The sequence below is a fragment of the Bubalus kerabau genome, chromosome 4 (genome assembly GCF_029407905.1).
Source record: "Bubalus kerabau isolate K-KA32 ecotype Philippines breed swamp buffalo chromosome 4, PCC_UOA_SB_1v2, whole genome shotgun sequence".
Lineage (NCBI taxonomy): Eukaryota > Metazoa > Chordata > Mammalia > Artiodactyla > Bovidae > Bubalus > Bubalus kerabau.
Genome location: NC_073627.1, coordinates 120,670,342 through 120,694,358, shown reverse-complemented (window position 1 = coordinate 120,694,358; position 24,017 = coordinate 120,670,342). Strand labels below are relative to the sequence as shown.

Sequence of the window (24,017 nt, the reverse complement as noted above, 5' to 3'; positions counted from 1 at the left end):
TGCCAATGCAGGAGTTGTGAGAGATGTAGGTTAGACCCCTGGGTTGGGGAGAGTCCCTGGAGGAGGAAATGGCAATATGCCCCAGTATTCTTGTCTGGAGAATCCCATGGACAGTGGAACCCAGTGGGCTACAGTCCATGGGGTCGCAAAGAGTCAGACATGACTGAAGTGATGTAGCACATACAGCAAATACTATTTTTCAAGTGTCATAAAAGATAAATCAAGTGCTTGAAACTAGAGCAATCAATTTTTTTTTTTTTTTGAAAACACATAGCAGAAAAAGAAATGCTCGCTCATTTCTCTCTCCCATGCATTTTTTTTTCACCAATCAACTTTTTGGTCTGTTTCACTACTCACAGAAATTTCCTTATCAACTCTGATTCTAGTTAGAACAATTCATCTAATCTTTTTAGATCTGCAACGTCAACCACCCATATTTTTCTGACAGTTCAGATTGTAAAAGATACTAGAATGTGTAATCTAATTTCCTCATCTTTCTCATTGTGGCATCCTGTAATAATTGCAAAATCATAGTTAAATACCACTATGATGATACTGTTCATTGCTCTTCAGTTTACTGAGTTGGTCGTACAAAATCCGTATGCAGATATGCATTCATGTACAAAGTTAAAAAATAGTCATAGGACTGTAGAATTTTAGAGCAAAACAGGCCTTTCAAAGAGCATTGAGTCTAGCATCTTCATTTTACAGATGAGGAAAATGAAGAACAGAAAGTGTAGATGACTAGTGCAAAGTTCTCCAATATTCTTCAAGATATCATTTATTGGGTCCAAAAAAGTTATAGCAGCTTCTAAACATAGCATCAGCTGACTCCTAAGATTCAGCATTCCTCCTTCTTTCCACCTCAAACATTTAATTCATCATCATGTCTTATCCACCCATCTATTAAGATCTCCCAAATTTGGCTCTTCTCTCTATTCCCAACATTGCAACTATATTTAGGTCATTATTGCTTTGGGGGTAAAGTCCAAACTCCTTATCTTGGCAAGAGTTGTTTATAGGCTTCACCCTGTCCATCTCTCTTTTTGTCTTCACTTGCTTCTTCCATCCAGTGCCCCAACAAATGATAAACTACTTGCCATTCTATGAATAGATAATGTTCTTTCTCATTTTTAGTGCCATACACTTCTTTCCTTCCATGTCCATTTACCTGACCAAAGTCTGTTCACTCATTAGATCTTAGCTGTTATCCCTTTATCCTTTCTGATTTGAGGCCCCTTTATGTATTCTTATGGCACTCATATTTCTCATAGTACTCTTTCCCTCTCAGTATTCAGAATTCTATATTGTAATGGTCAGGTAGCTTATTAGGGTCCATGTTTAGAATGTAAGTTCATTAAGGACCAACAAAGAGTGTATCGTATGGAGTTGTTATGTCTTCAGAACCTAACCTAATATCCAGCAAAACAAGTGTGATAATAATAGATACTTTTTATTATTTGCTTTTTATGTTAGACATTGTGCTGTTTGTCACCCACTTTGTCAGTATTCCTTCTGTGATAGTTAATTTTATATGTTAACTTAGCTAGGCCATGGGACCCAGAAGTTTGGTCAAATACATCTGGATGTTGCTATAAAAGTATTTTTAGATAAGATTAACATATGAATCAATAATACACTTTGGGTAAAGCTGTTGCCCTCCATAATATGGGGGGCCTCATTCAATCAATTGAAGGCCTTAAGAAAAAGATTGACGTCCTCCAAGAAAGAGGGAATTCTGCCTCCAGATTGCCTTTGAACTCGAGATGCAGTATCAGTTTTTCCCTGGGTCTTGCCTGCTTCCCTGCCTTGCAGATTGTGAACTTCCCAACCTTCACAATCTTGTAAGCCAATTCCTTAAACTCTCTCTCTCTCTACACACACACACACACACACACACACACTCACGCACCACTCCCCGCCCCCCCCACACACACATTCTGTTTGTTCTGTTTCTTTGAAGAGTCCTTAACTAATACACCTTCCAGTAACCTTATGATGAAGGTAAAATTATTTTCATTGAGAAATGAGGAAACAGGGTCACAAAGAAGTTAGTAAGTTAATTGTTTGTGGTCATTTATCTAGTAAGTAGAGATACCAAGCCCTGAATCAAAGGGCTTGACCATAAAACTCATGATATTAACTGCAGTATGCTAGGAATGAATGAATGAATAATTAAATGAATAAATTAACAGATAAATGAGACTAATTCATTCTTTATGTAGACATCAGAAGTAGTTAAAAAGTTCTGAAAACTGTAATGATTCATGTCTTCTATCTGAAATAGACCTTCAAAATCATCCAATCATGCAATCTGTTATTTTACTATTAAGAAAACTGAGGCTCACTGTTGTCATCCAGCTAGTGAATGACTTGGGAGTTTTAAAATCCAGATCTCCTGAGGGTCAGTTCTTGAATCTCTTCACCATACCAACACAGCCTCTGCCACAACAGTGTATGTATGGTCTTTGACTCCACTTATCTATGGAAAGTAGACAATGTGAAGAAATGTCTCTGAGGTAGAATCCTGAGGCCACGATGCTGCCGAACTCTAGGGAGTTCCTTCTCTTCACTTTAAAAACTGTATATGTCAGAGTACTAATACATGTGAATTTCAAGTCTACCTGATGAATTCTTCAAACCATAGTATGGTTTAACCATCTTGGGTAAACCAATGGGATAAAAAAAGAGAATGGAATTTGATAATATGAAGTTGAACTTTACTGAACTTTTCAGCAGGTTAATAACTTCCCTCTTTCATCTTACTATAGTCAGTGAAAGAGAACTCTGTACTTTGATCCATCACAAAGGATTTTAATTTTTTGCTTACCAATAGGTTAATGGTGCCTGTAGGATTTTCATGTATACTCAGTGAATACTTTCTAAATAAATGGTCTGTGCATATTTAGGAATGATGATTGAAACTGTTAGATGGATGGAGAGTTCAAGATGGAAGGTAAACTCACCACAACTTCCCAAATATGTCTTTTCCCTTATAACCATTGGCTTGAGTGTTTTGAAGGTGCCCAAATATTTTTTTTTATTAAAGTATAGTTGATTTACAATGTTTTGTTAGTTTCTGGTGTACAGCAAATTGAGGATATTCTGTTTGGAAAAGAATACAAAACATTAAGGTAACTGTTTAACTTTGAGACAGAACTTGTGGTAATTATAGAGTTGTCATTCTGCAGCAGTGCAAAATAAATAAATGCCTCTGTGAGTGTGAGTGTGTGTGTGTGTGTGTGTGTGTGTGTGTGTAAGAGAGAGAGGCAGAGAGACAAGGAGGGAGGGAGGAAGAAATAAAGAAGAGTAAGAGGAAGAAGAAAAGAGAATTCCAGCTGGGTGATCTAGGGCTTCTCTGTTGCCAGAGAAAGATTGTTGAAAGAATTAGAGCTTAAGTAACTTTCATAGTGTTTTGTACAAATTAGGAATTCTGACACACTCCAGTACTCTTGCCTGGAAAATCCCATGGACAGAGGAGCCTGGTAGGCTGCAGTCCATGGGGTCGCTAAGAGTCGGACATGACTGAGCAACTTGACTTTCACTTTTCACTTTCATGCATTGGAGAAGGAAATGGCAACCCATTCCAGTGTCCTTGCCTGGAGAATCCCAGGGACGGGGGAGCCTAGTGGGCTGCCGTCTATGGGGTCGCACAGAGTAGGACAGGACTGAAGTGGCTTAGCAGCAGCAGCAGGAATTCTGAATGTTACCAATTGTATTAAATGTTACCTTATTTAAAATAGTAAGAGCAGCAACTTTGCCTCCTGAGCATGAAGAGGATTAAGGGAATAAGGAAAATCTTTCTTTATGTCCTTCTGGAACCTCTTTCCACTGCTTTTGGATAAGTAACTAAAATAACAAAAAAAAAAAAAAAGGGAACTGCCTATGAGTATCAGGTGAGCGTGAGTTTAGAGTCCAGTTTTTGCAAGTCACTCTTGAATGTGTATGTTCTGAGTAGTGCCATCAGCCTTGTATTCTCTGGCTTCTCAGTTCACGAATGTGTTGTTCTTTGTCTCTCTCTTCAACTTCTCATGTTGGAGTTGTGATGCTGGCCCATCTTTTCAATTAGCTTAAACAGCCATTAAAACTCATCCATTAAAATTCACTTCCCCACAGAGATAAAGAGCAATTTTCTGCATAAACCTCTTAGGGTTGTTATAAAGATCAAATAGAAGAAAGTGTGAAGAAGCTTTTTGCAGACTGCTTCGCTGGAAGGGCAGAGAAGGAGATTGGAACATGGCATTTAGAATCAAAACTCTTCTTTTTTTAAAGGCTTTTATTTGCTTTCTTTGCGCTCTATGCCTTAGTCTCCTCGTTTATAAAATAACAATTACCATTTATTAGACAGCTTCCATCCGGTTGGTTAAATTCTGGTCATGGTACTTGATTTATATGTATATATCACTTGACTCCCACAATCATCCTAAGAAGTATGATTTGATTTTATTTTTGGGGTTTTTAAGTGGGGACATAAATTACTGACAGAATTTGGATGAGAATTAATGCTCATATCTTGACTTTTCCTCTGTGCACTTAATATGGGAAAGAATCTATAGCACATAAAAGGGAAAATTAATTCCACTTTTAAGAGTCCGACACGACTAAGCGACTTCACTTTCACTTTTCACTTTCATGCATTGGAGAAGGAAATGGCAACCTGCTCCAGTGTTCTTGCCTGGAGAATCCCAAGGACGGTGGAGCCTGATGAGCTGCCGTCTATGGGGTCGCACAGAGTCGGACACGACTGAAGCGACTTAGCAGCAGCAGCAGCAGCAACAGCAGCAGCAGTGTGAAAACATGTGAAGATTTGGTAACACTTGGTGGTAGTGATATAAGTAGCCCTTATCTTATTCTAAAAAAACTGTGCTCTTTTGAAAAGTTTTATAATGAAGAAGATATTTTTAAAATTTCACTCACTATATCTGCTATATAGCATTAGTAACCTTAACTATTCCTGGAAACATTGCCTTAATATCTTGGATCAAGTGAATTAATAACACCAGTGTTTTAAATAATTTCTTTTCTGTTTCTATTTCTGAGAGAGGATGTAGAATTATATGGCTTTAAGTTGACCAGACTCAGAATAGTCTCCTGGGAGGAATGAAAAACTTGTAATCATGAGTTCTGGTAATCAAGTTATTTGCACACAAAATAAGTAATTTTCAAACATAGCTGGGAGATTAGAGGTAAATTCAAGGACTCAAGTAGATGTCCTCAGGAATATTTTCTTCTGTTTCTCATCCCTTTACTTTTCTTTTCTCTACTTGGCTTTTACCTCTTGCTCTAATTTTACATAGGTGATTTCCCTCTAATAGAGGAAATTGCTGCCAACGTCCCGAGAAATACATGTTCACAGCACTACATCCACATAGCAAACCTATGGAAGAACTATGATTGGCCCTGCTGGGATCACGTGCTGACCCTTGGACCAATCACTGTCTTCCAGGCAATACCTCCCATAATTGGTCAGGCCTGGATGCCATGTCCATCACTGTAATAATCACCGGAGATTGATATCATCACCAAAATTGCTGGGAGTGGGGGAAGAGTCTTTGTCCCAAAGAAGGGAATGCTAGAAGGAAAAGGAAAACAAAATAAAACATCTAAGACAAGATCTCTCTTTGAAAAATATTATACTATGGTCTTTGAAAGTCTGATTTCGCTAAAAGTGAGAGGAAGAATTTAGTAATGAGATTTATTGATACACATTTTTCATTTCATAGTTTTTATGAGCTATAGCAGGGAAACTTTGGAGAAGGAAATGGCAACCCACTCCAGTGTTCTTGCGTGGAGAATCTCATGGACGGAGAAGCCTGGTAGGCTGCAGTCCATGGGGTCGCACAGAGTCGGACACGACTGAAGCGACGCAGCAGCAGCAGCAGCAGGGAAACTATGCTGTACAATTCAAAGAGGGCACAATTCACCTAACTTCATTGTAGAGTTATATGTGGAGTAAAATGTGAATAAAGTCTCCTGATGTTGTACAATGTGGTGACCTTAAGCTAGAATATAATGGTTAGAAATTGGTCTAGTGTGAGATCTTAGTACCCCTACCAGGGACTGAACTTGCGCCTCCTGTGGAGGAAGCACTAAGTCTTTACCATTGGACCACCAAGGAAGTCCTGAAGTGCAAAGTTTTATTTAGCTGATTACATATACATATAGATCAAACATAATAAACTGATTGCATAAACATATAGATTGGATGTATTTGCAGCTTCAGGACATGTTTTTGGTTGTTAGACACGGTGTTTACATCCTGAGAGCTAGAGTTGTAAAGAACAATTGTTGCCTAAGTTGCTTCAGTTCAGAAGAGCTTTCTCTTGACTAAAAAAAAAAAAAAAAAAACACAAAAATCTCACTACTTCTGTCCAGACTTATGCTTGATAAAACATGCTTCTAGACAGAAGATAAGCAGAAGAGAATCTCTTTTACTCTACCTAGAATACATCATTGTTTTCTAGAATGTAAATATTCTGTTTATATATGTCTGCCCAAAAAGATTGACTCAAAATGGTTAATAGTGTTAGAACAATTAGGAGTGCTGTTAGTTTTCAGTATTTTAAGCACACATATTTTAAATTATATCAAGACCAAAGCCAATACAGTAGCTGTCCATTTTCTTGAACTTCTGTCTAAATCAATGCTTTTAAAATTGTTAAAAGAAAAATAAACTTCACTGCACATCTGTGTGTATTCACATCTAATCAAACAACATGCAGGACATGAAGGATGTGGGGCTTTCATGGGTTTTATAATTTGCTAAGATGAGAATATGAGTTCTTTAGGCAAAAAAGAAATTATAGCCTACAAATCATTATTTTCTTTTACATGTAATCACTGAATACATATAAATATGTTATGATAGTAATTCACAAAAGGAAAATAATGCAATTTTAACAGTAAACTTGACAACATGAATAACAATTTAAACTAGTAGTGGAATAGAAAAGGACTTCAGGGACAACTGAATTTCTCACCAGATGTATTGATTGAACAGGTGTCATTATTCCTGCTTTTTCAACAGGTGGCCTTCAGAACCAGAACTGTGTATTATCTCATCAGAGTATATCTGTGATGGCATTCTTCAACATCAGTTGGCATCAGGCTGATGATATGATGGTGTCAACTCTTTTAACCTTTATATGCTTTCTTCTCTTTGGCTTGAAATGTTCTTGCCTTAGTTCATAACTTTCTTTCTCCCTTGCCTCTGTAGGACACTTCCAGCCCCCTCTTTCTCTGCATCAAAATTTATCTGTTAATAACATGCCCTTAGCACATGTACTTATTTATAATGTCATTGCCCCTTGCAAGCTTTATGTAAATATTTTAGTGTCAGGGTTGGTTCATTAGTTACTCCTATATAAACCTGAATGACTGATCTGTTGAATAGTATACACTATGAAAACCTATCCCTGAATTCTGACTCTTTATAATGTATGTTCTCTGGTTGTTTCACAACCCACTTGCACATACTCAAAAATTGGCACACCAGCTGCATACAGTAGTTTTGCTCTAGGCCTGGATGACTGTTCCATAGGTTAGAGTCTGCTTCCTGGAGCTGCCTTGGTTTGTGAAGTAGATACCAAAAGGTTTAGAATTTAAAATTTTGGAGGAAAAGTGACCAATGGGAAACTGATGCCCAGACGTCACTGTGATGTGAGCCAGGCCATACTCTAATTTAAGGCAGAACTCGGGGAAACATTATTTATCCCACCTTCTAAATTAATGCCCTTTTTTCTAGTCCTTTTAATTCCCTTATGAATTTGATCTTGAAAATTAGATATTTGTAAAGGAAACTGAAATCAACCATCCTCTATAAAATAGGTTTGAATGAAAAATTACTACTGCTAGACTCCTAAATTTTATTATTTAATGGTCAATATTTCACTAAAGTAAAAAATTATTCCTTAGTTTATCTTCTTTTCCAAACATAATTTTTAAGAATAGTTTCAGACTTACCTATAATTATTGAAAAAATAGCACAAAGAGTTCTTGTATATCTCATAGTCAATGTCCCCTATTATTAACATCTTACAGAAATATAGTATACTTGTCACAATTAATAAAGCAACATTGGTATATTACTATTAATTTCATCTTCTTTTTAACATCATAATTTGGATTTACATTAATAGAGGCACTTCATAATCTTTATAGAGAATGCTTAAGTTTATCTGAGGTATTAAATGAAAATTATAAATAACTCATTACTATTTTAAGTTATTCTTCATATTTCTGATCTTATATCCTCTTTTCCAATGGACAATACTCATCTATTTGTTTAACAAATACTTAGATTGTTTTTACTGTGTTCCAGATATTGTTCTAGGTTCTTTACAAATAGTAAGCATTTAACCTCATAATACTATAACCTACATACTATTATTATCTTCAATTTACAGATTGGAAATAGATTATCAAAAAGGTTAAGTAACTTGCTCATGGTCACACAGTACAGTCTTGCTCCAGAATCATGTTCTTAATCATGTATTACTGTGCTTCGATCCTAGAAGGCAGAGTCCTGGTATTGTTCATTTCTGTAATCATTCTTCTACTCTCGCACAAATTGCATATGGTAAGGTAAATGTATTAGCTTGGGCTGCCATAATAGAATACCATAGACTGGGTGGCTTAAACAGTAGAAATTTATTTTCTCACAGTTCTGGAGGCTGGAAAGTCCAAGATCAAGTTGCTAGCAAGATTGGCTTCTGGTGAGACCTTTCTTCCTGGCTTGTAGATGGCCACCTTCCCACTGGCCTTTCTCTGTGTACACACATTCCTGGAGTGTCTCCCTCTTCTTATAAAGACATCAGTCCTATTGGATTAGGACCCTGCCCTTATGACCTCATATAACCTTAATTATCTCATTAAAGACCTACCTCCAAATATAGTTACAGTGGAGGTTAGGGCTTCAACATACAGATTTTGGGGGATGGGGGCCACAGTTGAGTCCATAACACTATATAATCACAAGTCTATTAAATTGAATTTACATTGTGAAGGAATGCCCCTGGAAAAAGGAATGGCAACCCACTCCAGTATTCTTGCCTGGACAATCCAACAGACAGAGGATCCTGGTGGGCTACAGTCCGTTGGGTCGCAAAGAGCCGGACTGATTGAGAACTCACACACACACAAAGTAATGCAGTCACTATCATCCAAACATGTGGGTTTTGTTGTCGTTGTTCTGTTTGTATTGCCTCAGATGCACCTTTACATGAAAGTTACAGCTCAATCCCAGGATTTCCTATTTTGTAGCACTTTCATCCTCATACTTTACCTCTTATTCTTTTCGATTCATTTCCAAGGAACAAGATATTTGCCATTGAAAAAATTGTTATAACTAAATATTTATCATTTTTCCCCATAAGCTTTTATAAACCCATCATACCGAGATCAAAGCAGTTAATTTGTCACTGCTAAAAAAATATTATGCTGTCATTTTAAACAACTCACTTTTATATTTTGGATCCCAGCTGGTGATTTATTTACTTGCTATCTTCTCTTTATGAGGCATCTTTAAACTTCAGAAGTAATTAATTGCAAACAATTTAAACAAAACAGAAATACGTAAGTAAAATATGTCCTCCGTCTTCATTGTTCTCACTCCATCCCTACCAAATTCCCTTCCCTGAATTAGCCATCATTAGCAGTTAGGTGTGTAGGTTTTGCCTTTGCATGGATAGATAGACAAATGATAGGTAGATAGATGGTTAGAGAGATATGTCTACACATCCATCTATCCATGCATGCAGCTTTCCTTGCATATCTTTTAACAGTTATATCATACTTGCTGCTCTACAATTTCCTTCTATTGATCAGCAATGCATCAAAGTGATGATTCGCTGTCATCACATAAAGATCTGCAGAGTAGGTTATCTGAACCAGCCCTAAGCAAATGCCTTTGGATTTACCCACCCACATATTTTTTTTCCAACCTCTGAGAACATGTGAACAGGATCTTCAAGGCAGAAAAATCTTTTAGAAATTGTTTCCTATAAACTTAAAGTAAAATCAAACAGTTGCCTTATCCTGCTCCCCAACACTTTTATCAAATTTTCCTTATATTTAGTTATTTGTGGTGTACATACAGATGGAAGCATTTAGGCTTCACTTGCTTCACAAATGACTTTTGTTTTACACAAATATTATGAAGCATGTTCTTACCTGTCACTGAGAGCAGGGCAATTCCAGCTTCCAGGGTATTTCCACCTCTTGCGTTGTGTACTACCATGGGAGGAGGTGCAACATCAAGCATTAACAACTGAAAGCATTTAATTATCACAGTGATAGCCCCCTTAATTTGATTGCTGCAGAGCTGCCCAAGAAAGTGCCTAGAAAATGGGAAATGAACTTAGCATAGATAGAAAGCTGAAAGACCACAACATATCATAGCATCTCTTCTCTGCTTAATGGTGAAACCGCAAGTCATTACTGGAAATAACCAACTAGTTCCCTCTGTCTTTCATTTGCCAGTCCGCTCACCAAAAATACCCACTGTCTTGTGAAAACGCAGATGTGTGGCAAGCTCATGGGAGAGGAACTAATGAATAGAAATGAAAGTAGCAGCCACCAAAAGCAGAATACTGCAGTCAACTTTGGAGTACATGTTTATGGATTATTAAATCCTTTAAATTACTAAATTATATGAATTTACTCCAACGTGGTGGTGATAAGCCACCAACACATGTTGGACGAGCCCTTCCTCTCTGTGAGGGCAGGCAATGATGTTCCCTCTTACACCCTGTTCTTCCTTTACTTCTCCTGCTACTCCATCTTTCCACATGTGTTCACGTCCACAAGTTCAGTGTCTGCTGAGGTCTATCTAATTCAATCTACTCCTTGTCAAGGAGGTATCTCCCTGTTCTAAACCAGTATCAGTTATCTATACCAAGAACTGGCCAAATATTTAAGTTTTTTTGGACATATCTTGCAGTGTTGTTTTGTGATTTAACTTTCACCAGTTTTACTTCTTGATTCCCTGTGATACAGACTTTCTGAAGGCTTTGTACTGAGTGTGTTTAGTACTTCAGAGTTTCCAACAGGCTTCCTTCAGGACCAGCTCAAAAAATATCTCTTCTATGAAGACTCACCCAAGCAGCACTGAGGTTTATTGTGTACCATGTCTTCAGTATGAACTTTGAAATAGGAAATGAGAAAACATGGTGCTTTTTTTTAAACTCATAAAGAAGTGAAAGCTCTAGGATGGCCAAGGAGGATGATTCTTGGACACAATTTAAGGCTAACACCAAGCAAAAGCATGTTGTAAATGACAGAGTCTAATTTAATGGGCAGCCAGTCAGGGAAACACACATACCTGTAGAGTCAGAACAGAAGGATAAAAACAGAATTCATGTATTCTATCAGCACACACACAGGTGATGTGCACTAAAAGGAGAACCTGCTCTTTATCACAGGGCTGTGTTGTGAGGAATGCAAATGTATTTAGAATTAGAACCATGATTTTGTTCAGTCATGTCTCAGCTAATGCAGAATAATTTTCTTTTTTTGTTAATTTTTATTAGAGTATAGTTGATTTACAATGTTGAATTGGTTTTCTGCTATACCGCGAACTGAATCAGTTATACATGGACATATACTCACTCTCATTTAGATTCTTTGCCCATTTAGGCCATTACCGAGTATTAAGTAGAGTTGCCTGTGCTATACAGTAGGTTCTCACTAGATATCTATTTTATATATAGCAGTACGTATATGTCAATCCCAGTCTCCCAGTTTATCCATCTCCCTCTGACCCCTTGGTAACTGTAAATTTGTTTTCTACATCTGTGATCCTATTTCTACTTTGTAAGTAAGTTCATTTGTACCATTGTTTAGATTCCACATATATGCAATATCACATATTTGTCTTTCTCTGACTTACATTGTTCAATATGACAATCTTTAGGTCCAGCCATATTGCTGCCTTTTTATGGTGGAGTAACATTCCGTTGTATATATGTACCACATCTTCTTTATCCATTCATCTGTTGATGGACACTTTGGTGCTTCCATGTCCTAGCTATTATAAACAGTGCTGCAACAAACACTGGGGTGCATGTAGCTTTTCAAATTATGGTTTTCTCTGAATATATGCCCAGGAGTGAGTTTGCTAGATCATATGGTAGCTCTATTATTAATTTTTAAGGAACTTCCATACTCTTCTCCATAGTGGCTGTACCAATTTAAATTCCCACCAACAGTGTAGAAGAGTTCCCTTTTCTCCAAACCCTCTCCAGCATTGATTGATTGTGTACTTTTTGATGATAGCCATTCCGATCAATGTGAAGTGATACCACATTGTAGTTTTGATTTGTGTTTCTCTAATAACTAATGATGTTGAGCATATTTTCATGTGCTGTTTAGCCATCTGTCTGCTTTGAAAAAATGCTATTTAGATCTTTGGCCCATTTTTTTGGTTCATTTTTTTACACTGAGCTGCATGAAGTGTTTGTATATTTTGGAGATTAATCCCTTGTCAATCACTTCATTTGCAAATATTTTCTCCCATCCTGTGGGTTGTCTTTTCATTTTCTTTATGGTTTCATTTGTTTTACAAAGCTTTTAAGTTTAATTCACTTTTAATACATTTGACATTAAACATTGTATAAATTCAAGGTGTACAACATGTTGATTGATATGTTTATATATTGTAATATGATTGCCACTGTAGTGCTAGTTATCACGTCTATTATATCACATAATTACATTTTTAATGGGAATAATTAAGATCTAGAAACGTTTGATTATTATATTATATATAATATTCTTATATTATATATAATATTCTTATCTATAATTTTATAGCATTTAATATGTAGTTTGTATGTAGGATAATTGTATATGTAGACTCTAACACATACACACAGCCTAGATAATTTCTCCTTCAAGTCAAACTTCTTAACATTTCTTGGTTTAAACAAATCACAGAAAAAGCAATTGTTTCTTCTATGCTCCTATACCACTCTTTGTATCTTTACTTATTTATTATTACTCTCTTTAATGAATCAAAGTTGTATATTTTATTGAATGTTTATATCTTTATTGAATTAGAGTTCACAGGATAGACCCTCATATTCAAGAATTTTAACTTTTGTGATTCTAAAGATTTGCAAGTTACCCTGAAGTTCTATGACTTGTAAATATTTATCATTTTATTGGGCATATGCACAATTTTGATTTTTGAACGCTGTGAGGCTAGCATCCAGAAGCAAGTCATGTAGCTACTAAGATAAACTGTGCTCAGCACTTATGTTTCAATGTGACTTCACAGTTCTATACTTATCATGACTTTCCTAAGTGATGAGTCCTATTATGTGATTATCCTATTAGGTGGGATAATAATCCTTCCAAAATCTAGGGTTTCTTGGGTTCCAAGGCTCTGCTCTTCTTTCTCTTATTACTGAAGGGTAAGTTTCTTTACTGCAAACATATTAGGGCTTAGCACTATTGCAACTCCTGGTGCTTGACATGCTGCCTGGCATACACAAGTTGGAAAGTTTATCTTCCTCCTCCGAAATAATCACATACACAGTGGTGTTCATGTGTACTTTCATACACACACACACATAATCTATATTTAATAGAACTATGATTTTAAAATAATCTGCTCTTTTGGATTCTCTACGAATCTGCTTTGTTTCACTAGGATGGATCATTGAGAATTGATTTGATCTTTACCAAGTGTGACCTTTGGCAGAGGTAAGCATGTATAGAGTAGTGGGTCTCAAACATGGCTGTATATTAGAATCAGCTAGGAACTTTTATAAAAATCCTGATGCTTTGGCTGCACACCAGACCAAAGAGTCAGCATCTTTGGTGGTGGGAACAAGAAATCAGTACTTTCATAGTGGTTCCAGTGTGCTGCCAAAGGTGACCACCACTGTACTAGAGATTCTCTCCGAACAAGTAAAAGGAAATATAAATACCCTAGATAGAAAGGCAACATCTGGAACGGCAGAAAGAATGCTGAAGTGAGAATGAGAAAACTTGGATCTCAGTTCCAACTCTACTTCTTTCAAGCTGTGCATGTGGCTCTGGGCACTGTTCCAGCTCTTACAGTGCAACAAACCACCCCAAAGAGCAGTAGAATAAGACAACGATTCTGAGCATTTCATTATGCTCAGAAATCCCATGGTTAAGAATTTTAAAAGTGCATAGTGAGCATGAATTGTCTCTGCTTCACAATGTTCAGGGACTCAGTTGAGAAGATTTGAATGACTGAGGCTGGAATCATCTGGAATCTTCTTCACTTACTTGCCTGGTGCTTGGGCTTGGATAAGTAGGCTCAACTATGACTGTGATCCTGAGCACCTACATGAAGCCTTTCCAAGTGGCTTGGGCTTCCTAACAGCATGGCAGCCTCAGGGTTGTAGGACTTCTTTAACAGCACCTCAGGGCTTCAAAAGTGAATGTTTTATTAACCGAACATCAAAATTGTGTGTGCCCAATAAAATGATAAATATTTACCTGTCACTGACCTTCAGAGTAACTTGCAAATCTTTAGAACCACAAAAGTTAAAATTCTTGAATATAATGGTATATCCTGTGAACTATAATTCAATAAAGATATAAACATTCAACAAAATGTATAACTTTGATTCATTAAAAAGAACAATAATAAATAAGTAAAGATATAAGTAAGATGTATTTATATCCCTGCCTTAGAAGTCAAATAGCATCACTTCGAGTGAACTCTGGACGGAAGCAATCACAGGCCTGTCCAGATGCAAGCGGAGGGGACCTAGAACTCACCTATGTATGGCAGGTGTATCACAGAATTGTGGCCATATTTCACTATTTCTGCAGGTTACATTCAGCCTCGGACTACCATTGGTATTAGTTCTCTATTGCTGTATAACGCATTGCCGCAAAGTGACTTGCAACAATACACATTTATTTTCTCATAGTTTCTAAGGGTCAGAGATCTGGCCTGGATTAGCTGGCTTCTGTACTTCAAGGTCTCCCATGAGCTGCAAGCAACGAGTTGGTTGGGCTGTAATTGTCTCTAGATTTAATTGGAGAAAGATCCACTTGCAAGCTCACATGGCTGTTGGTGGGATTTAGTTCCTTGTCACATGGGCCTTCCCAGCCATGACACCTTGCTTCATTCAAGCAGGCAAGTAGAAAACAACAGAGAGAATCTGCTCATAAGATGGAAATTGTAGTCATTTCTAACCTTATCACAGATTGACATGCTGTCACCTTTGCCCTGTTCTGTTGTTCAGAAAAAAGTCACTAGGCCCAGCCCACATTCAAGGGCTGAGCATTGAACGAAGCCATGAATGATGATTGGGGAGCATTGAGGCCATCTGACAGGTGGCTTACCAAACTCTCCTATGAAACAGAATATTAACCCTGGTCTGTCCAACTTACAGGCTTTTCATGAGAATTCAATAAGCTGGTATGTTTGACAGTGCTTTTTAAGATGTATATCACTGTAAAAAGTGAGTAATTTTCCAAAATATATCATATATTTTGATGGTCTCAGAACAGCATTTCCTCGGAGAAAGGGGGCTCCCTGCCCATAAATGGGTGCATTTATATAGTGGGGAGAGACTTTAAGTTCTTTTTAATCAATCATTTTGCTGTAATTTTCTTTTCATTTATAGCTACCTAACATTGTTCAACAGAGAAGGCAATGGCACCCCACTCCAATACTCTTGCCTGGAAAATCCCATGGACAGAGGAGCCTGATAGGCTGCAGTCCATGGGGTCACTGAGAGTCTGACACGACTGAAGGACTTCCCTTTCACTTTTCACTTTCATGCATTGGAGAAGGAAATGGCAACCCACTCCAGTGTTCTTGCCTGGAGAATCCCAGGGACAGGGGAGCCTGGTGGGCTGCCGTCTATGGGGTCGCACAGAGTCGGACACAACTGAAGTGACTTAGCATAGCATAGCATAACATTGTTCAAATAAAGAGTATGACTTCTTGTTCTTGGATAAATGGAATTTATTTTTTATTAAAAGCGTTTGATAATGCTTAGACTCATCACATCTTGTACATTTCCAAAGCAAATAGAGAAAAAGGTCAATGTAAATGTTCATAGGAATCAAATTGTAAAATATTCATATCCTATAAAGGCCAGTCTTTAGATAAACTGCCAAGAAACTCTTTTTTTTTTTCTTAATGCTACTTTCTAGTTCTTGAACTAGAGTGAATTTTTAATGGCCACAAAATACTGACTGGTGGGTTTATGTATGAGTTTACTCATTAGAGAAAGATAAATGAATGCCTCGCCTTTTTTTTTTAATCAAACAGCTTTACTCAAAGATGTCAAATAATACTAGTAAAATGTTACACAGTGCAAAAACTGAAATCTTTAAAAATCAATTTTAACTGAAAATAATTTACACCTGATAGGTATAAAAATGAAGTTATATGTGAAGATGTATAATGTGTTATTAATTTTACATAAAAATGTATGGATAACTTTTATATATACAAAGGTAAGGTAGATGCCAAAATGTTAAAAGTGATTACTGTGCTAATTTGAATCTTTTCATTTTATTCTATTTCCCTTTTTTTGAGTTTTCTAAATAGACATTCTTTATGTTTATAGACATAGAGAAGCTGTAAAAACTAAAATTGAAAACAATCTGTATGTTTCCACTTTTTAAATAATAAATATATGATCATAAGCAACACAGTGATGAATGGGAATAACATGGTCACAGGAAACAGAACTGACTTTGGAGCCAAGCCTCTGGAAGGCCCTAGGGCCCCTGGCATAAGCCCTGGGTTGCTTCTAAGCAGATTAGACCACTGTTTAGGGCAAAGCTGAACTAATAAGAATGAAAATGCCACCACCACCCCTCTTTTCTTTCTGCTAAGAAATAAAATTCTGAAAAGATTTGAAAGAACTACCATTGAAATATCTACCTCTTGAATGGTTTCTAGTTAAAACTTTGCATTCATTTAAGAAATAATGAAAGGTGAAGACAGATAATATAAGCTGGCTCCAGGTCACCAGCTTTTCTACTCCCGTGTAAATCAGGATAAGGTGATGTCTGCTATCTGCTCCCAAACCAGGGCACAGTAAAGCCTGTAAGGTCACTCTTAAAGTCACTCCTGGCTGAAATGGTAGAAACTACCTCAAACAGACTGCCTGAACCCAAGTCTTGTGTCAGGGATTTTCTGGGGGACAAACCCTAAAATAGAAACCTGAGGAAAAAGCACCCTAGCCACTTGGGTGAGGCAAAATGTTTCCAAGGAGATTGGGCAGGAGAAGGGCTTCTTGGCAAAATTTTGCCTGAAAGGTTGAAGAATGAACTCAGCACTATGTAGATGCTTCCGGAACTGCTGTTGCTTGACTGTTGCTGTATGGTTAAAAAAGTTTTAATCAAAATTGCTGCAAAGAATAATATAGAGACCCACAAAGGAAATAAGATAAGAACAGTTATGTGGGGTTTTGTGAGAGGAAGAGAGCAAAAGAAAAGTCTTGAAAAGAAAGATTCAAAGAATGATTCATTTCTCTAATCTGAGTAGATTATGCAGCCCCTGGCAAGTACCTTTCATTTAATACCACACAGAAAATGTTTGCTGAGTCTGTGACTGGAATAGGAGTGGGAGGTGGGGATGAGTATATTAATAAATAAGCAAATATTCATTTGCTCTGCCAAAGAAACCCTCTTGTTACCTGCTCCTGGAGATGAAGAAGAAGAGAAAAGCACATGGTGACCTCCATAATCAAATTAATACAGGATGCTTCATGACGTAACACAGGGCAAGACAGAGTTGAAAGCTCTTATCATGATAAGGCCAGGAGAGGAGTTTACAGAGAAAGATGAATTTGCCAGGTGAACCTGATTGGGCATGGGGACAGGTGGATTAAACCTCAAGGAGTGAGACATGTGTGACTTCAGAAGTCTACAGAAGATTTTATGGAGTCCTGGATAGTTAGGAGCTATAGCTGGAGAAGCAATAGTTTTGATCCTCTGTCCCTAATCATTTTAGAAACCTGCCTCACATATTACACTTCTAGTAATGCTTATCCTCTATCCTAAACCATCTCCCCATTCTTCCCCATGTCTCTCCCGACATTTATTCTTCCTTCCCTCCTTCCCTTTTGCTTCCCCTCTGCATTCTGTTCCACCTATCTTCTTACCATCCCTTCCTCTTTTCCATCTTTCTTTCTTCTTCTATCTTTTCTATCTTCTATCTTCATTCCTCCCTTTACCCTTCCTTCCTTCCTTCCCTCCCTCCCTTCCTTCCTTCCTCCTTCCTTTTTAACTTTGTGTAGATAATGAATTACATTATCATTAAGAAAAGGAATAGCAGACTTAAATGTCCAAGGAAGGAATATATTTTACAGGGGTGGTAAAATAAGAAGGAACACTTTTGTAGAGAAGTCATTCAGGAGGATCGTCAAAGAAAAGTTCCACACAGCAGGACTGAGAAAGGGCATTGCAGAAAGGAAGTGCTGAATGTGCAAAGCAATGGAGGTATCATATAGGGCACAAGTCAGTCCTTGTAGTGAGAAATGTGATACATGTGGCTAGTGGCAGAGGACGAAGCTGGAAGGTTGAAAGTGCAACAACAAGCTGATACTTTCAGTTCATTTCAGTCGCCCAGTCGTGTCCGACTCTTTGTGACCCCATGAATTGCAGCACACCAGGCCTCCCTGTCCATCACCAACTCCCGGAGTTCACTCAGACTCACGTCCATCGAGTCAGTGATGCCATCCAGCCATCTCATCCTCTATCATCCCCTTCTCCTCCTGCCCTCAATCTTTCCCAGCATCAGGGTCTTTTCAAATGAGTCAGCTCTTTGCATCAGGTGGAGTATTGGAGTTTCAGCTTCAGCATCAGTCCTTCCAATGAACACCCAGGACTGATCTCCTTTAGGATGGACTGGTTGGATCTCCTTGAAGTCCAAGGGACTCTCAAGAGTCTTCTCCAACACTACAGTTCAAAAACATCAATTCTTTGGTGCTCAGCTTTCTTTATAGTCCAACTCTCACATCCATACATGACTACAGGAAAAACTATACCCTTGACTAGACGGACCTTTGTGGACAAAGTAATGTCTCTGTTTTTTAATATGCTGTCTAGGTTGGTCATAACTTTTCTTCCAAGGAGTAAGCATCCTTTAATTTCATGGCTGCAATCAACATCTGCAGTGATTTTGGAGCACCAAAAAATAAAGTCTGTCACTGTTTCCACTGTTTCCCCCTCTATTTGCCATGAAGTGATGCGACCGGATGCCATGATCTTAGATTTCTGAATGTTGAGCTTTAAGCCAATTTTTTCTCCTCTTTCACTTTCATCAAGAGGCTCTTTAGTTCTTCTTTACTTTCTGCCATAAGGGTGGTGTCATCTGCATATCTGAGGTTATTGATATTTCTCCCGGCAATCTTGATTCCAGCTTGTGCGTCATCCAGCCCAGCATTTCTCATGACGTACTCTGCATATAAGTTAAATAAGCAGGATGACAATATACAGCCTTGACATACTCCTTTTCCTATTTGGCACCAGTCTGTTGTTCCATGTCCAGTTCTAACTGTTGCTTCCTGACCTGCATACAGATTCCTCAAGAGGCAGGTCAGGTGGTCTGGTATTCCCATCTCTTTCAGAATTTTCCACAGTTTATTGTGATCCACATAGTCAAAGGCTTTGGAATAGTCAATAAAGCAGAAATAGATGTTTTTCTGGAACTCTCTTGCTTTTCCCATGATCCAGTGGATGTTGACAATTTGATCTCTGGTTCTTCTGCCCTTTCTAAATCCAGCTTGAACATCTGGAAGTTCACAGTTCACGTATTGCTGAAGCCTGGCTTGGAGAATTTTGAGCATTACTTTACTACCGTGTGAGATGAGTGCAATTGTGCGGTAGTTTGAGCATTCCTTGGCATTGCCTTTCTTTGGATTGGAGTGAAAACTCACCTTTTCCAGTCCTGTGGCCACTGCTGAGTTTTCCAAATTTGCTGGCATATTGAGTGCAGCACTTTCAGAGCATCATCTTTCAGGATTTGAAATAGTTCAACTGGAATTCCATCACCTCCACTAGCTTTGTTCATAGTGATGCTTCCTAAGGCCCACTTAACTTCACATTCCAGGATGTCTGGCTCTAGGTGAGTGTGAGTGATCACACCATTAGGATTATCTGGGTCAGAAAGATCTTTTTTGTACAGTTCTGTGTATTCTTGTCTCCTCTTCTTAGTATCTTCTGGTTCTGTTAGGTCCATACCATTTCTGTCGTTTATTGAGCTCATCTTTGCATGAAATGTTCCCTTGGTATCTCTAATTTTCTTGACGAGATCTCTAGTTTTTCCCATTCTATTGTTTTCCTCTATTTCTTTGCACTGATCACTGAGGAAGGCTTTCTTATCTCTCCTTGCTACTCTTTGGAACTCTGCATTCAAATGGGTGTGTCTTGCCATTTCACCTTTGTGTTTTTCACAAGGGAAGTGTTTTTCACTTCCCTTCTTTTCACAGCTGTTTGTAAGGCCTCCTCAGACAGCCATTTTGCTTTTTTGCATTTCTTTTTCTTGGGGATGGTCTTGATTCCTGTCTCATTTACAATGTCACAAACCTCCGTCCATAGTTCATCAGGCACTCTGTCTATCAGATCTAGTCCCTTAAATCTATTTCTCACTTCCACTGTATAATCATAAGGGATTTTATTTAGGTCATACCTGAATGGTCTAGTGGTTTTCCCCACTTTCTTCAATTTAATTCTAAATATGGCAATAAGGAGTTCATGGTCTGAACCATAGTTAGCTCCCAGTCTTGTTTTTGCTGACTGTATAGAGCTTCTCCATCTTTGGCTGCAAAGAATATAATCAATCTGATTTTGTTGCTCACCATCTGGTGATGTCCATGTGTAGAGTCTTCTCTTGTGTTGTTGGAAGAGGGTGTTTGCTCTGACCAGTGTGTTCTCTTGGCAGAACTCTATTAGCCTTTTCCCTGCTTCATTCTGTACTCCAAGGCCAAATTTGCCTGTAACTCCAGGTGTTTCTTGACTTCCTACATTTGCATTCCAGTCCCCTATAATGAAAAGGACATCTTTTGGGGGTGTTAGTTCTAGAAGGTCTTGTAGGTCTTCATAGAACCATTCATCTTCAGCTTCTTCAGCGTTACTGGTCAGGGCATAGGCTTGGATTACTGTGATATTGAATGGTTTGCCTTGGAAATGAATAGAGATCATTCTGTCGTTTTTGAGATTGCATCCAAGTACTGCATTTTGGACTCTTCTGTCGACTACGAGGGCTACTCCATTTCTTCTAAGGGGTTCTTGTCCACAGTAGTAGGTATAATGATCATCTGAGTTACATTCATCCATTCAAATCCATCTTAGTTCGCTGATTCCTAGAATGTCAATGTTCACTCTTGCCATCTCTCCTGTTTAACCACTTCCAATTTGCCTTGATTCATGGACCTGACATTCCAGGTTCCTATGCAATATTGCTCTTTACAGCATCAGACCTTGCTTCTATCACCAGTCCCATCCACAACTGGGTATTGTTTTTGCTTTGGCTCTATCCCCTCATTCTTTCTGGAGTTATTTCTCCACTGATCTCCAGTAGCATATTGGGCACCTACTGACCTGGGGAGTTCCTCTCTCAGTATTCTATCATTTTGCCTTTTCATACTGTTCATGGGGTTCCCAAGGCAAGAATACTGAAGTGGTTTGCCATTCCCTTCTCCAGTGGACCACGTCCTGTCAGACCTCTCCACCATGACCCGTCCATCTTGGGTGGCCCCACACGGCATGGCTTAGTTTCATTGAGTTAAACAAGGCTGTGGTCCATGTGATCAGATTGGCTAGTTTTCTGTGATTATGGTTTCAGTCTGTCTGCCCTCTGATGCCCTCTCTCAGCACCTACCGTCTTACTTGGGTTTCTCTTACCTTGGACGTGGGGTATCTCTTCACAGCTGCTCCAGCAAAGCGCAGCTGCTGCTCCTTACCTTGGAAGTGGGATAGCTCCTGTCTGCCGCCACCCTCAACCTTGGACGTGGGGTAGCTCCCCTCCGCCACCGCCCCTGACCTTGGACGTGGGGTAGCTCCTCTTGACCGCTCCTGCGCCATCGATTGACAGGCGTCAGATTTTCCAAAGGCTCGTACCTGACAGTAGTAACAGCAGCTCCTGAATGCAAACACCTCCCACTCCCCTTGTAGGGCTGCAGTACTCAGAATGGCACACCCTCATTTCAGTCTGACTGATACACATTCATACACTTCTGATGTTCAATTGCCTTTGGATTATGCATCTATGATAGTTGACGCTGCAACTGCCTGTGTGGTTTACTCAAATCAGTGTAACTGTGATCCAAATTGAGTTTACGGTAAACCCAAACCATGACCTGTGCCACGTGAGTCACATGCTTGTATGTGAGAGAGAACGGACCATAGCATGTCTCTCCATTGGGGATAAACGTTGCTTTTTGGTCCACCTATTGTGCCCAGGAATTATTGGCAATGAAATCAAAAGTCAAGAGCTCAGTGCATGGAAGAATTTTATAAAGGAGTGATGTGAATAGATCTACATTCCAGAAGGAAAATTTAGGGCAGTTTAGAGAACTATGACTTTAAGTTATGGTCAGAATGTAGAACTGAATCCCCTTGGAAGATGTGACTCCTTAAATCCTCAAAACAGGAAAGAAAAAAATCTCTCAGCATGCATTCAAGTTACAAGGGCTTAATGTTAGTGAAACTGAGTAAATACCTTGAAATTTTTCACCCATTTACTCTCAACACAAGGGAGTTGATACTTTTATTTTTTAAATGAATTGTATTAAAGTGGCTTTACAATATTACATTAGTTCCTCCTGTACAGCAAAATGAATCAGCCATTCATATACATATATTCCCTCCTTTTTGGACTTCCTTCGCATTCAGGTCATCATAGTACCCTTAAGTAGTTCCCTGTGCTATGCAGTACCTTCTCATTAGTTATCTATTTTATACATAGTGTCAATAGTGCATATGTGTCAATCCTAATCTCCCAATTCATCCCTCCCTGCCTTTCTCTCTTTCTTAAAAAAAGCCCAGCTTGACCACCCAGACATAAATGATCTTTATTTTCCTTCCGTTTCTCTTGTTAACTCAGTGGTTCTCAAACTTTGAGGTGCATGAATGTAGCTAAATTGTGTACACAAAACCACACATGCTGTGCTTTGTGGGAAATGACTGAGTCATTTAAAATTTTTGCTTTATGTGCAGTCTCTACCCTCTAAGCTAAGTTTAAGAATCTGATTCCCAATCTTGTACCATAATCCAGGAGAGAGATAGGGAAGCAGGACCCAAGGCAGTGGCTGTGAGAATTAAGAAAAAGGGGCAGTGAAAAACATCTGTCTAGGGAGCAAAAGCTCTGCTTCCTGGCTCTGCCTCTTGTCTCCTGCTCACTGTTCTCATCATTACCCCTCTTGTTTTTGACCCACATTCTCCGTGTCTTCACACTGCCCATCATTTTTAAGCTGCTGGCTTGGCAGTGAGCTTCAAGGATACTCTGATGTCTGGGATAGATGCACATTCTTTTATTTCCTTCCCCTCTGTGGAAGGCAAGGGTTTGTGGCAAGTTCTTTTAAAAAAAAAAAAAAAAAAAAAAACTTATTTGACTGCACCAGGTCTTAGTTGCAGCATGAGGAATCTTTAGCCACAACCAAAAAATGCCTGTTTATAGATGCCACACAGCAACTGGCCCTCCCTAGCCTTGTGTAGTGTATGACCTGAGCTACTATATACAGTGACCTGGTATATTTGGTGTCAGCAATAGGCAGAATCTTGACCTTACTAACAACCTGGGAGCTGAGAAATGATCGTTCCTGCACTATAATGTCAAACATTTTAGTTGGTTATAAGGTTTTCAAGAATAAAACATGCGTAATAATTGCTTTTAAGAAAATATTTTCACCTTTGTTCCTGTAGGCTAGGAGTTCATTCTAAAATGTAACAACTGTGTTCAGCAGAAAATCCATCTTAACACACAGTCATTTGGCAATCAGCCAAAATGTATATATGTATATTCAGCTCACCTCTAAATATATGTGGATTTTCTTTTTCTTTTCTTT

At 38.4% G+C, this 24,017-nt stretch overlaps 1 long non-coding RNA gene across 3 annotated transcripts in view; it reads left to right on the top strand.

The window, feature by feature from the left end:
• LOC129650174 (uncharacterized) overlaps positions 1-24,017 on the top strand; it is a 129,761-nt gene that overhangs the window by 90,710 nt on the left and 15,034 nt on the right. Inside the window, exon 5 of one of the 3 annotated variants that reach the window (XR_008713649.1) lies at positions 7,028-8,063. The exons of the other annotated variants lie outside the window; for them this stretch is intronic. This is a non-coding gene — a long non-coding RNA (uncharacterized LOC129650174). Of the gene's footprint in view, positions 1-7,027; positions 8,064-24,017 lie in introns of those variants that run through there. 3 annotated transcript variants of the gene reach the window in all.